At 48.2% G+C, this 12,841-nt stretch overlaps 1 protein-coding gene across 11 annotated transcripts in view; it reads left to right on the top strand.

The window, feature by feature from the left end:
- Positions 1–12,841, top strand: part of msi2b (musashi RNA-binding protein 2b) — a 560,852-nt gene that overhangs the window by 369,217 nt on the left and 178,794 nt on the right. The gene's annotated exons all lie outside the window — the stretch shown is intronic.

The raw sequence follows: 12,841 nt of genomic DNA, 5'->3' as shown, positions 1-12,841 counted from the left end.
AACCCCCCACCCCACTCCCTCCTTCAACCCCCCACCCCACTCCCTCCTTCAACCCCCCACTCCCCCCTCCCCCCACGCTCCCAGTTCTCCCCTTCCTTCCACCCCCCAACCTCTCCTACCTTCCCCCAACCGCCCCTTTCTCCGACCCCTGTCCTTCGTCCCGCGCCCCCACTCTTCCTGGGATCACACACACTTTGTTGAATTCTCTTTCGTGGAATGAAAATGTAGAAGACTGTCGCATGGAAACATCCAGGAACTGTGCTTGCGAAGGTTTATGGGTCCTCCGTTTCGCTGACATGCAAGTACACGTGTGCTCATGCACACACGCAAGCACACATTTGCAAATGCTTACGTACATGTGCACAGACACATGGGGAGGAGGGAAAAGGCACAGCGAAGGAGCTTTCATGTGCAGCGCTTGTTGTTATTTAGCAAAGAATTAATGGGTTAGGAATTTATTTTAAAAATCAATTGCCTTTGGTCGTAAAGAGTTGATTGAAATGCAGTCCATGGGGGAGGATTATCGAACTCAACAACAAGAAAAAAAACATTGCTGTGTTTAGGAACCGTTATGCAGCACCGTGTAAGTGGCTGCTTAACTCTCCGCATTTTCCACTTAAGCCGGTGTGTGATCCTTTGAAATGACGTTCCACCCGATTTGTTACCAGTCGCCTCTGTAATTTCGTGACAAAATGTGACTTCTTGAAGAAACCTGATGAAGTGGGGAGGCGGGTTGGCAGAGCAGAGCTGTCGGAGTTGGTCGACCAAGCTGTGCAGGATTTGGGGGGGGGGGGGGCTCATTTTGAGGTGGGGGGGCTGCAGAATGTGGCAGGGTTTCCAGCTGGGACAGGAAAGAGGGTCGGCTCTCTACGTTGAGCCCACGCTGGGACTGCCGCCGGAGCATCATGTTGGCAAGGTGGTGTCCCTGGTGTGACACCAGTGTTCCATGTGTTGCTCTCTGGCTGAGCAGGCTGTTCAAGCCCCCTTGCCAGCTCGGTTCTCCCGTTGAGGCTGGAGTATGTCATCCAGGCACACGCTCTTTCCAATGTGACATAAAACTGAGGCTCTCTTGGGTGGCCCTGCGAAACCCCATGGGACTAATGCAAAGGAGAGCAGTGAAGATAGCCCCAACAGTCTGGCCAGTATTTAATCCCTTGACCAGCATCACGAGAAAAGAATCATCTCAGTCTTCGTCATGTTGCTATTTGTGGGATCTTGCTGTGCACCAAATTGGCTACCCACATTCCAATCCTGACCACAATTCAAAAGTACTTCATTGGCTCTGAAGTCTGGTGGGGTACCCTGAGGCCAGACAAAGGTGCTGTACACATGAATGTCTTTCTTTATAAATGAAAATTACTCTTTATTGAACACAACACCCTCCAGATTATTGCCTCAAGACAGAGCAACAAGCCCTTTTTTTCCGATCTTACCACATTGACATTGCTACACAGTGGTTACAAGGGATCACTATTTTTAAGTTTGACTGGCTGGCTTGCAGCAACTCTTGGTCCGTTGGGAGAATAGAGACAGGTGTGGAAACTGGGCTTGACGGTGTGCCTCAGGCCTCTCGTCTCTGGCCTGGCCTAGCCCCAAGGCAGAGCAGGTTCAGGGCCCCCGCCAGAGCCTGAAAGGTAGGAGCGTGTGAGCCCAGACCTCTCCCCCCATTCAAGCAACGCCCTCTGTGTTGCCAGTATCTACCTCAGCCAACCACTCTTCAGATGCATTCCTTTTGGAAACCAACACCGCAGATTGGCAGATTGCACTTAAAACACCAAGAGGCAGCGTGGATGTTTTGAACCTCCCCATCTCCTCCAAACGCACACGATTCCATCCCCAGACTCTCGGTTCTGAATCCTGGGTCAATCCATTCCTGCCTTTATTAAGAAACTTTGAAACATTTGGTGAGTGAATGTAGCTTGAGGAAGAGATATCTTCAAAGGTGAATCAGCCAGGATCTCTGTTTGCGCCTCGGCCCCTTGTTAAAGTTGTAACCTTAACTAAAAAGAAATACTGTACCAGTAAATTGCCTGATGGAACTTTGCTTCAGATTGAATTTGGGTGGCGTGGTGGTCCGCACAGCTGCCTCAGCTCCAGGGACCTGGATTCAGTTCCAGCCTCAGGTAACTGTCTGTTTGGATGCTGTCCCCATGTCTGCGTGGGTTTCCTCTGGGTGCTCTGGTTTCCTCCCACATACTTGAGCAAAGATGGTCTACCTTATTTGGCAATGTGTGTGATCTCAGGAAAGAGTGCTGGTTACGAGAATAGTACTGGATACCATGGTGTGGTCACACATCGTGCCTACTGGATACCTGTTGCAGAGTGTGAGGAAGAGAACCAACGGGAACACATTGCTTGAGGCAGGACCACAGAAGGAACCGCCTTAAGCTCAGGACAGAAAAGCCATGGACAGTCAGAATCATTGAATCCCTATAGTGCAAAATGATGCAGAGTGGCACAGTGGCTAGCACTGCTGCCTCACAACACCTGGGACCTGGTTCGATTCCAGCCTCAGGTCACTGATTGTGTGGAGCTTGCACATTCTCCCTGTGTCTGCGTGGGTTTCCTCCAGGGGTCTGGTTTCCTCCCACACTCCAAAGATGTGCAGATTAGGTGAACTGGCCATGCTAAGTTGCCCCTTGGTGTTGGGGGATTAGCAGGATAAATGCATGGGGTTATGGAGATAGGGTGGGATTGTTGTTGGGCCGAACGGCCTCTCTCTGCACTGTCGAGTTTCTATGATTCTGTCTCGTAGCCCAGGGTGCTCTCTCTCTCTCCTCTACCTTGAGCTTCCATTGGCACAGACTCAACCTATTTCTGATACCTCTCTCTCTCTCCGCTCCGCCCACCCCCCTTCATTCCTCAACTAAGAACAAAGGTTACGCAGAGGCTGTAAGTTCAAGTGAGCTGACGCTTCTGCTAATTGCTTCAGTGGAGAAAGTAGCAGCCTTATGGAAGAGCTGCTGATATTGCAGCCCCTGGGCCCAGACAAGGCCAAGCCTGTGGCCTCTGGCGAGTGCCATGGGTAATAAAAGCAGCATCAGTTGGGAGGGATGTGGACATATGTTTTATGTGAAAAAGAGGACATCATTCGATGTGATTTTTTTTGTTTAATTGCAAGCTGGAAGTCGAATTCAGTGAGCCAGTTTGGAGTGTTTGGCTGAATGTCACTAGCGAGGATGCAGCAGGTAGCTTCTTTACCAGGCCTTGGGCCCCATGCTCGGAAACGTATTATTATGCTTTTGATATACTCTGTGATTCAAAGAGATCACGATCCCTTTGCAGCTTGTAATCGGGGGGTATCAAAGGCTCAAAGCAATCCTCCAACTCCACATTACATCCAGCTCAGACCTCAATGCCATCATGATGGGCAGTTTTCTAAAGCATGGTGATGTTGTACCCCATTTTCACCCTGAATCCACCCCCACTTCCACACCCCTGTGCGTGCTCCCTGTCACCCTCTGTGCACGCTCTCCGACCCCCTCAGCCCACACCCTCTAACCTGCTCTGTGGGTGCTCTGTCACCTTCCACAGGTGCTATCTATTCCCCTTTGAGTACCCTCTCCAACCCCCTCTGCCCACGCTCTCTGACCCCTTCCATAGGTGCTCCCTATCACCTCCCCGCCATGCGCGTTGACCCCCTCTGCGGGTGCTCTCTGGTGCCCTCCGTACGTGCGCTCTGTCTTCCTCCTCGGGTATGCTCTCTAACCCCCTCTCCCCTCTGTATCACTCAGATCCCTCTTCCTATCCTCTTTGATCCTTTGGGTTTTCAGTTTTGTTGCTGCTATTCTCTTTTAGCCTCTGCTAGATTTTGTAACTGGTCCTTTGCCCTCAGTGGGTGTTGGCTTCATGACCAGGAATGTGATGGATGGGGTGGGGTCGGGGTTGGGGGGAGGGGTGAGTTAAGTGAACATGTGGAGGGCAGGTCTGTGTATACATGTTCTGTATTCACGTGGTGGCGCTGCATGTGGTTGTACATGCATGTGCGGAGAACAATTGAGCCCCACAGGGCAGCTGGGGGCCAGTGGGAGAGGATCTCTTTGACTGATTGATGGGAACATAAGAAATAGGAACAGGAGAAGGCCATCTAGCCCTTTGAGCCTGCCCCACCATTCAATAAGATCATGGCTGATCTGAAGTGGATCAGTTCCACTTTCCCGCTTTCTCCCCATAACCCTTAATTCCCTTGTCTATCAGAAACCTATCTGCACGTGACTTAAATATATTTAGCGAGGTAGCCTCCACCACTTCAATGGGCAGAGAATCCCAGAGATTCACCACCCTTTGAGTGAAGAAGTTCCTCCTCAACTCTGATCTAAACTGCCCTCCCCTTATTTTGAGGCTGTGCCCTCGAGTCCTGCTACCCTTTCTAAGCGGGGAGGTAACAGAACGGATTTGTGCTTCTGTACATGGCATTAGCTGCTCTTGTGTACAGTGTCTTATTGGGCAGTGCTGAAGCATATCAGGTCAGACACACTCAGGAGTTGGATCCAGTGCACTTAAGCCCAGTGACAGCTATGAATGGAAATGCGAACATTGTCACTGGTGAATAGATATATTTTTTGACAGTGATCTGTGTGCATGTCTCTACATCAATGAGAGAGCTTTAAAGGACTGGAGTTCATCACCCTCCTCTAACACTGCCAGACTTTATAATGGAAGATGTAGAAAGGCGGTGCCTGAATTCCACACCTTCTGGTTTCAGGGAAGCTGTGTAACCAGACAGGTAAATTTTACTGAGTGAGTAAAGGGTCATCAACCTGCAATGTCCTACAATCTTTAGAACAAAGAACAATACAGCACAGGAAACAGGCCCTTCGGCCCTCCAAGCCTGCGCTGCTCGTGCCCCTAACTAGTCTATTTGTTTGTATCCCTCCATTCCCAGTCCGTTCATGTGGCTATCCAGATAAGTCTTAAACGATCCTAGCATGTCCGCCTCCACCACCTTGCTTGGCAGTGCATTCCAGGCCCCCACCACCCTCTGTGTAAAATACGTCCCCCGACATCTGTGTTAAACCTTGCCCCCCTCACCTTGAACCTGTGACCCCTTGTGTTCGTCACCTGTGACCTGGGAAAAACTGTCCCACTGTTCACCCTATCTATGCCTTTTATAATTTTTATACACCTCTATTAGGTCGCCCCTCATCCTCCATCTTTCCAGGCAGAACAACCCCAGTTTACCCAATCTCTCCTCATAGCTAAGACCAGGCAACATCCTGGTAAACCATTTTTGTACTCTCTTCAAAGCCTCCATGTCCTTCTGGCAGTCTGGCGACCAGAACTGGACACAGTATTCCAAATGTGGCCTAACCAACGTCCTATATAGCTGCAACATCATATGCCAACTTTTATACTCTATGCCTTTAGAGTACTTTAGAGTAGGAACTGGCTCCCTTCTCCATCCCGATCACAGATGTCTCCGCCTTCTCCTCCTCATTTAAGGGGAGGGAATGGCCTAGTGGTATTATTGCAAGACATTAGCTGAGCAAATGTTCTGGGGACCTGGGTTCGAATCCCACCACGGCAGATGGTGGAATTTGAATTCAGTAGGAAAATAAATCTTGAATTAAGATCTGTTGATGGCCGTGAAACCGTTGCCGATTGTTGGAAAAACCCGTCTGGTACACTACTGTCCCTTTAGGGAAGGAAATCTGCCGTCCTTACCCGGTCTGGTCTACGTGTGACTCCAGAGCCACAGCAGTCCCTTGGGTAAGTAGGGATGGGCAATAAATACTGGCCAATGAATGTTCTTCCTGAGCCAGGAGAATTCAGGCTTTGGAGTCAGTAGGCTCCTGATGGATGGAGAATCCTATCGGGAAAGGGGGTGAGGAGTTGGTGGGGGGAGGAGTGTAATCTCTGTGCTCAATCCCCTGCTATTCACCCCAAAGAATAGTTGCCAAAAGGGTTCTGCGTTCCATTAAAGCACCACCCGCTACTCCCACCACACACACACAGACACACACACACACAGACACACACACACACAGACATAGACACACACAGACATAGACACACACAACAGCCTAGATGTTCCCTTAGGGATAAAAGCAAATTTCTGTTCTCTACTTTTTATTTCATTGTCTTTCTTTAATTTTCTTTCCCCTGACCCCCACCCTCGTCCCTCATTTTATCCCCCCATTCCTGTTCTCAATTTTACCTCTCTCCCACCCACCTCCCCCCACATCTCCATCTGTCCAGTTTACTCTCTGATTTCAGTTTCTCTGCTGTTTGGCCATTCACACCCTTTATTCGCTCTATGGGCTGCCGTTAGCAGCCTTTCCCCTGGTTTCTGTGGCTGTAATTCATTTTTCATTCCCTCCCCCTGCAGTATAAATATCTCCCACTTTCTATGCCTTTTAGCTTTGATAAGGGGTCGTCTGGACTCAACACCAGCTCTTTTCTCTCCTTACAGAAGCTTCCAGACCCGCTGAGATTTTCCAGCGTTTTCTCTGCTGTTCCTTTGGAGACTTGGCCACGTGCTGCTGTGCCTGGGATGTCAGCCAATGGCCATGAAGACCATAAAATATAGGAGCAGGATTAGGCCATTCGGCCCATCGAGTGTACTCTGCCTTTCAATCATGGCTGCTTTTTATTCTCATCCCCATTCTCCTGCCTTTTCCCCATAACCCCCTTATTAATCAAGGCGCGTCGCCTTTAATGGTTTCTGTAGGGGGTGTGGTGACAGCTCTGAGATGAGGAAGTGCAGTGTAATCGGGAGGGGGGAATGGGAAACTCGTACAGAGACCCGGCACCAGGCAACAACCTGCCTCCGTTATTCCCAACGGGATGGTGTTGGCAATATCATCGCCAGCATGCAGCTCCTGGACACTCACTACCCACCCCCTCCCTTCCCCCACCCCCCCCCCCCCTCCCCCCAAATCAATCAATCTTTGCCACCTCCATAATTGGTTTACTACATCAATCCCATCTTTCATTTTCTGTGTAATGGGAAAGCCAATTGCAGCATTATTGGCAATTAAAACATTCCAGGTTATTTGTCACTGTCGCTTAGCAACACAGAAGGAACACAGTTAAGGATGTACACAGCAAGAGGAGCATGGCTTGCTCTCCGTATTGGGGGCTCTGTCTGGTGTTCGAGCTCTGAGTGTGGATAAGATCAAAGCAATCACCCAACTACTGTCTGCAACAACTGAGCCTGATATATGGCTGTAAAACTACTGCAGCATAAAGGTAGGGAGGGAGCGGGTAGCTAACCAGCATCAAATGGTGCGAATGAAACAACTTATCCCCCGATCCATGTGGGGCTTCCCATCTGCGACCTTTTGTCAGACTGAAAATGGAAATTGAAATGTGTCTGAAGGAGACAGCGCAGTGAGATGACGGTGACGGTCCTTTCTATTCCCAGGCTGGGAAATCATTCTAAAATAGGATTTGCCCAGAAGTTTTTAAATGAACCTACCATGTATACGCGGCACGGTAGCACAGTGGTTAGCACTGCTGCTTCACAGCTCCAGGGTCCTGGGTTCGATTCCCGGCTCGGGTCACTGTCTGTGTTGAGTTTGCACATTCTCCTCGTGTCTGCATGGGTTTCCTCCGGGTGCTCCAGTCTCCTCCCACAGCCCAAAGATGTGCGGGTTAGGTTGATTGGCTGCGCTAAGAAATTGTCCCTTAGTGTCCAGGCCTGCGTAGCTTAGAGGGGATTAGTTGGGTATAATATGTAGGGATATGGGGGTAGGGCATGGGTGGGATTGTGTTTGGTGCAGACTCGATGGGCCGAAGGGCCTCTTTCTGCACTGTATGATTCTATGATATACACTGGGGTGACACAACGGTTAGCACCAGGGACCTGGGTTCAATTCCAGCCTCGGTTCACTGTTTGTGCAGAATCTGCAGGTTCTCCCAGTGTCTGCATGGGGTTTCCTCCGGTTTCCTCCCACACTCCGAAGATGTGCGAGTTAGGTGGATTGCCCATGCTAATTTGCCTCTTAATGTCATGAACACCAGCTAGGATAAATGAGCAGGTTTACAGGAATAGGGCCTTGGTGGAATCGTGGCCAGAACAGACTCAATGGACTGAAAGGCCTTCTACGCTAGGGATTCTACAATATTAAGCTGATCTTTCTCTACACCCTAGGTCAGACTGCACACTACATTCTGTACCCTGTCATTCCCTTCTATTATAAAGGTGAGGTTGATTCCCTCTGAGGACTAACATTTAACCACTCAAAGAGGAATACTTCCCTTCATAATCTGTTAAAGTGAGTGTGAGTGGGGGGATTATCTGAGCTTCAGCAACTTTGTGGTTAAATCAAAATAACTACCTGAAACTCTGTAAAATCAGCACATAACCTTTTATTGTTAGATAAAGTGTTAACTAAACTATTAACAAACTGAATAAAACATGATTCTAATAGAATGGTGTAGATAAATGCAATTCCCACTTATTAACAAAACAAAATAGAATTTTTAGTCACTCAAAATTTCACCCAGGTTTGTCATCTTCTGTAATCTTCTGTCTAGAACCTGTCTTCTTTTGGAACCTTTTCTATTCAGATGAGGCTTTGAGCTCAGTTGGCAGAGAGCAGGTACTGTCTGTCTTTGGACCTGAGAGCTTTCTCTTATACTCCTGATGATACCAACATCCCCATAATTGGATTGGTTCTCAGGTTACCAAAACATCAAATTTAAATCTAATAGGCTGCTGTTATCTAGGTGCCCATTTTAAATTAGTTGGACAAAATTCAAAAACAATCTGTTGTGGCCACACTACTGCTTGGCCCTTTGATAGTGTTTCAGTCTGTGTACTGCATATGCATCTGCAACTTTTTTTAAACTGGAAAAAGTACCCCCTTTTTAACAATTTCACAAACACCAACTTCACAAAACCCCTCCATTATTTACTCTAGAAACAGTATGTTTTGCCTGTATTGCATGCAAGAAACAATACTTTTCACTGTATCCCAAAACGTGTGACAATAATAAATCAAATCCAAATCAAATGAAATCACATTTCCTTCTCCTTTATATATTCTATGAACAGTATGCTTTGTCTATATAGTGCGCAAAAAACAATACTCTTCACTGTATACTGTATTCTCTACAACTCCAAATATTTATCCCGTTAATCCCTCAAACCTAAGGGCCACTAAGGGGCAATTTAACATGGCTAACACACCTAACCCGCACATCTTTCGGACTGTGGGAGGAAACTGAACTTAAATTTAGTTCACAAAGCTACAATTTTGCGATTATTGACCTGGATTTTGCAGTCTACCTGGAACTATCCCTGTATATCATTTACCATGGCTAATCTACCTAAACATTTTTGGACAATAAGTGGTAATTTACCATGGCCAATCCATCTAACCTGCACATATGGACATTAAGGGGCGATTTAGCATGGCCAATCCCCCTGCCTACACATCTTTAGACTGTAGGAGTAACACCAGAACACCTGGAGGAAACCCACGCAGACATGGGGAGAACGTGCAGACTCTGCACAGACAGTGACCCAAGCTGGGAATCAAACTCAGGTCCCTGATGCCGTGAGGCAGCAGTGCTAACCACTGTGCCGGAGATTTGTGGGACTATGGGGAAGCATCAATGGGAGTGGGACTAACTGGATCGCACTTCCGTAGAGCCAGGGCAGCAGGCACAATGGGCCGAAGGGCCTCCTTCTGTGCTGTGCAATTTTGATTATAAAGTCAGTAGTTGAACAGATGAGATGGTTGACCCGTGTGGATCTCACCCAGCTTATAATTCCGGGGAACCTACCCGTGTGGCCGCACCTAGTCCATTTTTCCCTTCTTACAGACACTGACTAAGATTGGAGGAGAATGTGTCGGAGTCTTGCCCTTTCTGAAGGAATGTTAACAGGGACCATTCACTTAGGAAGATGAGAGTGGGAGATTGTATCGGAAAAAGGAGCACTTAGTAATCCCCTTAACAAGCTTATCACGCTGATCCTGTCAGTGGTCGCAGAAGCCAAGTGGAAAATGTCAGCTAACACCTTGATGTGCTTTAAAGTCACGTCCCTTTTGTCCGTTAGCTTTAGCAGTCAGTAACATGAACCAATAAAACAAACGGTGTGACTTTGTGATGCGTACTTGAGGTTTCACAGGCCAGACTGAGGGACACCTCAGCTGTGAAAGTGAATTTTCCACAAGTTGTCCACACTCAATGTTCACATGAAACATGGCCAAAAACCCTGGGGCAGAATCTCAAAGAACAAAGAAAACTACAACACAGGAACAGACCCGTTGGCTCTCCAAGACTGCATCGAACATGCTGCCTGACTGAACTAAACCCCCCTACCCTTCCAGGGACCACATCCCTCTATTCCCATGGATTTGTCCAAACGCCCCTTAAAAGTCACCATCGTATCGGCTCCCACTACCTCCCCCAGCAGCAAGTTCCAGGCACCCGCCACCCTCTGTAAAAGAAAAATCCCTTGTACAAATCTTTTAAACCTTCCCCCTTAAACCTATGCCCCCTAGTAATTGACTCTTTTACCTTGGGAAAAAGCTTCTGACTATCCATTCTGTCCATGTAGGCTTCTGTCAGGTCATCCCTCAACCTCTGCATTTCTAGTAAGAACAAATCACAGCATGATGGCACAGTGGTTAGCACTGTTGCCTCACAATGCCAGGGACCTGGGTTCAATTCCAGCCTCGGGTCACTGACTGTATGGAGTTTGCACATTCTCCCCATGTCTGAGAGAGTTTCTTCCGGTGCTCCAGTTTCCTCCCCTAGTCCAATTTATGTGGGTTAGATTGATTGGCCATGCTAAATTAACCCTAGTTAATGGGTTAACTGCCCCCCCCTCCCTGATCGGTAACTGGAAGTGCACTTGTCGTTTTAAAAGTACCTTTTTCTCCCCCTATCCCTGCCGCAGAACATCCCTCTGACTGCTAACAACGAGGGTCTCAGTTCTCACTCAAATGTTGCTCTGCAAATCGCACCCGAGAGCTGAGGTTCTCTAAGTCTCCCGCAATGTCAGGAAGGAACTGGGTCAACATAGGATCAGTGGCCCAAGTCCCCCATGTCAACCTGTGGCATTCGCCAATGACCAAGGCAAAAGGCGATCAGCGTGGCCCTTATAAAAGGAGGCAAGATGTAAGCTTTCAGGTTATCCCTCTAAACCTATCCTGTCAACTCGTTAATTTGTTCTCATGTCACAGGTAATTGCTGATCTTTAGTTGTCCTTGAGAAGGTGATGGGAGAACTGCCTTCTAAAGAGAACAGGCCAGTAAAGGGTGGGGGGAGGGGTTGGCATGGCGGCAAGTATGGCAGCCTCACAGCACCAGGAGCCCAGGTTCAGTTCTGCCCTCGAGTGACTGTGAGGAGGGACTGAGTTGCCTACAGGCTGGGGGATTGCCCCCTGTATTGCCACTCGGTTGGCCTTAATTCCCTGGGATCGGGGTGGGGGCAGGGAGAAGGTGTGGCAGTGAGGGGGACGTAAATTTCCCCTTAGTGTCAGGACGATTAGCAGTGGGGCTGTGGGTGGGATTGTTGTCAGCACAGCCTCAATGGGCCAAGTGGCCTCCTTCTGCACTGTAGGGATTCTATGGATCGGCGTCAGACAAGCAGTAAAAACAGGATTAGTTGCGCTGTTCCTTCTGGTCAGTCTCCTGGCGTTCATTGTATAGATCTCCAGATCCATGTGTGTAAAGTAACTGTCCATCTATTACTTGGAAGCATAATCCAAGATCTGAGGTCAGCTGTAAGGAAGGAGAATACATTGATACACTTACCAGGAACAGATTTGGAAATCTCTTCTCTAGGAAAGGGAAGGCAGAGGGTGACATGAGTCAGATTATTAAAACTAGGAAGGGGTTTGTGGGAGAGATGTGGAGAAAATGTTTCCACTTCTGGTGACCAGGAATATAAATTATCCCAAAGGTGTTTAGGTAGAGGATCTCAGGGAGTGACAAATCACATCAATGTGTGTGTTTTTTTAATCATTTGTGGGGCATGGGGGTCGCTGGCTGGGCCCATTATTTACTGCCCATCCCTAGTTGCATGAGGGCAGTTGAGAGTCAACCACATTGCTGTGGCTCTGGAGTCACATGTAGGCCAGACCGGGTAAGGACGGCAGATTTCCTTCCCTAAAGGACATTAGTGAACCAGATGGGTTTTTCCGACAATGGTTTCATGGTCATTCCTAATTCCAGATTTTTTCTGTTGAGTTCAAATTCCTCCATCTGCCAGGGCGGGACTCTCACCTGGGTCCCCGGAACGTTAGCTGAGTTTCTGGATTAGTGCTGTATAAAAGCAAATTACTGCAGATGCTGAAATCTGAAACCAAAAGAGAAAACTCTGGAAAATCTCAGCAGGTCTGGCAGCATCTGTAAGGAGAGAAAAGAGCTGAGGTTTTGAGCCCAGTGACCCTTTGTCAAAGTGGGAGAAAAGTTAAGGGAACGGGGATGAAGTAGAGGGAAAGAGTGGGGTGGGGGGGAGGTTGAAAAAAATGAAAACAGACAATAAAGAAATAAAAGGTAGGGAACAGCAAAAAATTACATTAAAAAGGAGTTGAGACCATAAGGCTGTAATGTGCCTAGCCAGAAGATGAGATGCTGTTCCTCCAGTTTGCGTTGAGCTTCATTGGAACGTTGCAGCAAGCCAAGGACAGACACGTAGGCATGGGAGCAGGATCGTGTGTTAAAATGGCAAACAACCGGAAGGTCAGGGTCCGGATTGCGCACAGACCAAAGGTGCTTCGCAAGGCGATCACCCAGTCTACATTTGGGTTCTCTGATATAGAGGAGACCATATTGGGAGCAGCGAATGCAATAGACCAAATTGAAAGAGGTGCCGGTGAAACACTGTTCAACCTGGCTTTGACAAAGGGTGGACTCCAAACGTCAGCTCTTTTCTCTCC

The sequence above is a fragment of the Carcharhinus amblyrhynchos genome, chromosome 23 (genome assembly GCF_965287045.1).
Source record: "Carcharhinus amblyrhynchos chromosome 23, sCarAmb.v2.hapA, whole genome shotgun sequence".
NCBI classification, from domain to species: domain Eukaryota; kingdom Metazoa; phylum Chordata; class Chondrichthyes; order Carcharhiniformes; family Carcharhinidae; genus Carcharhinus; species Carcharhinus amblyrhynchos.
This window is presented reverse-complemented; position numbering and strand designations above follow the sequence as displayed.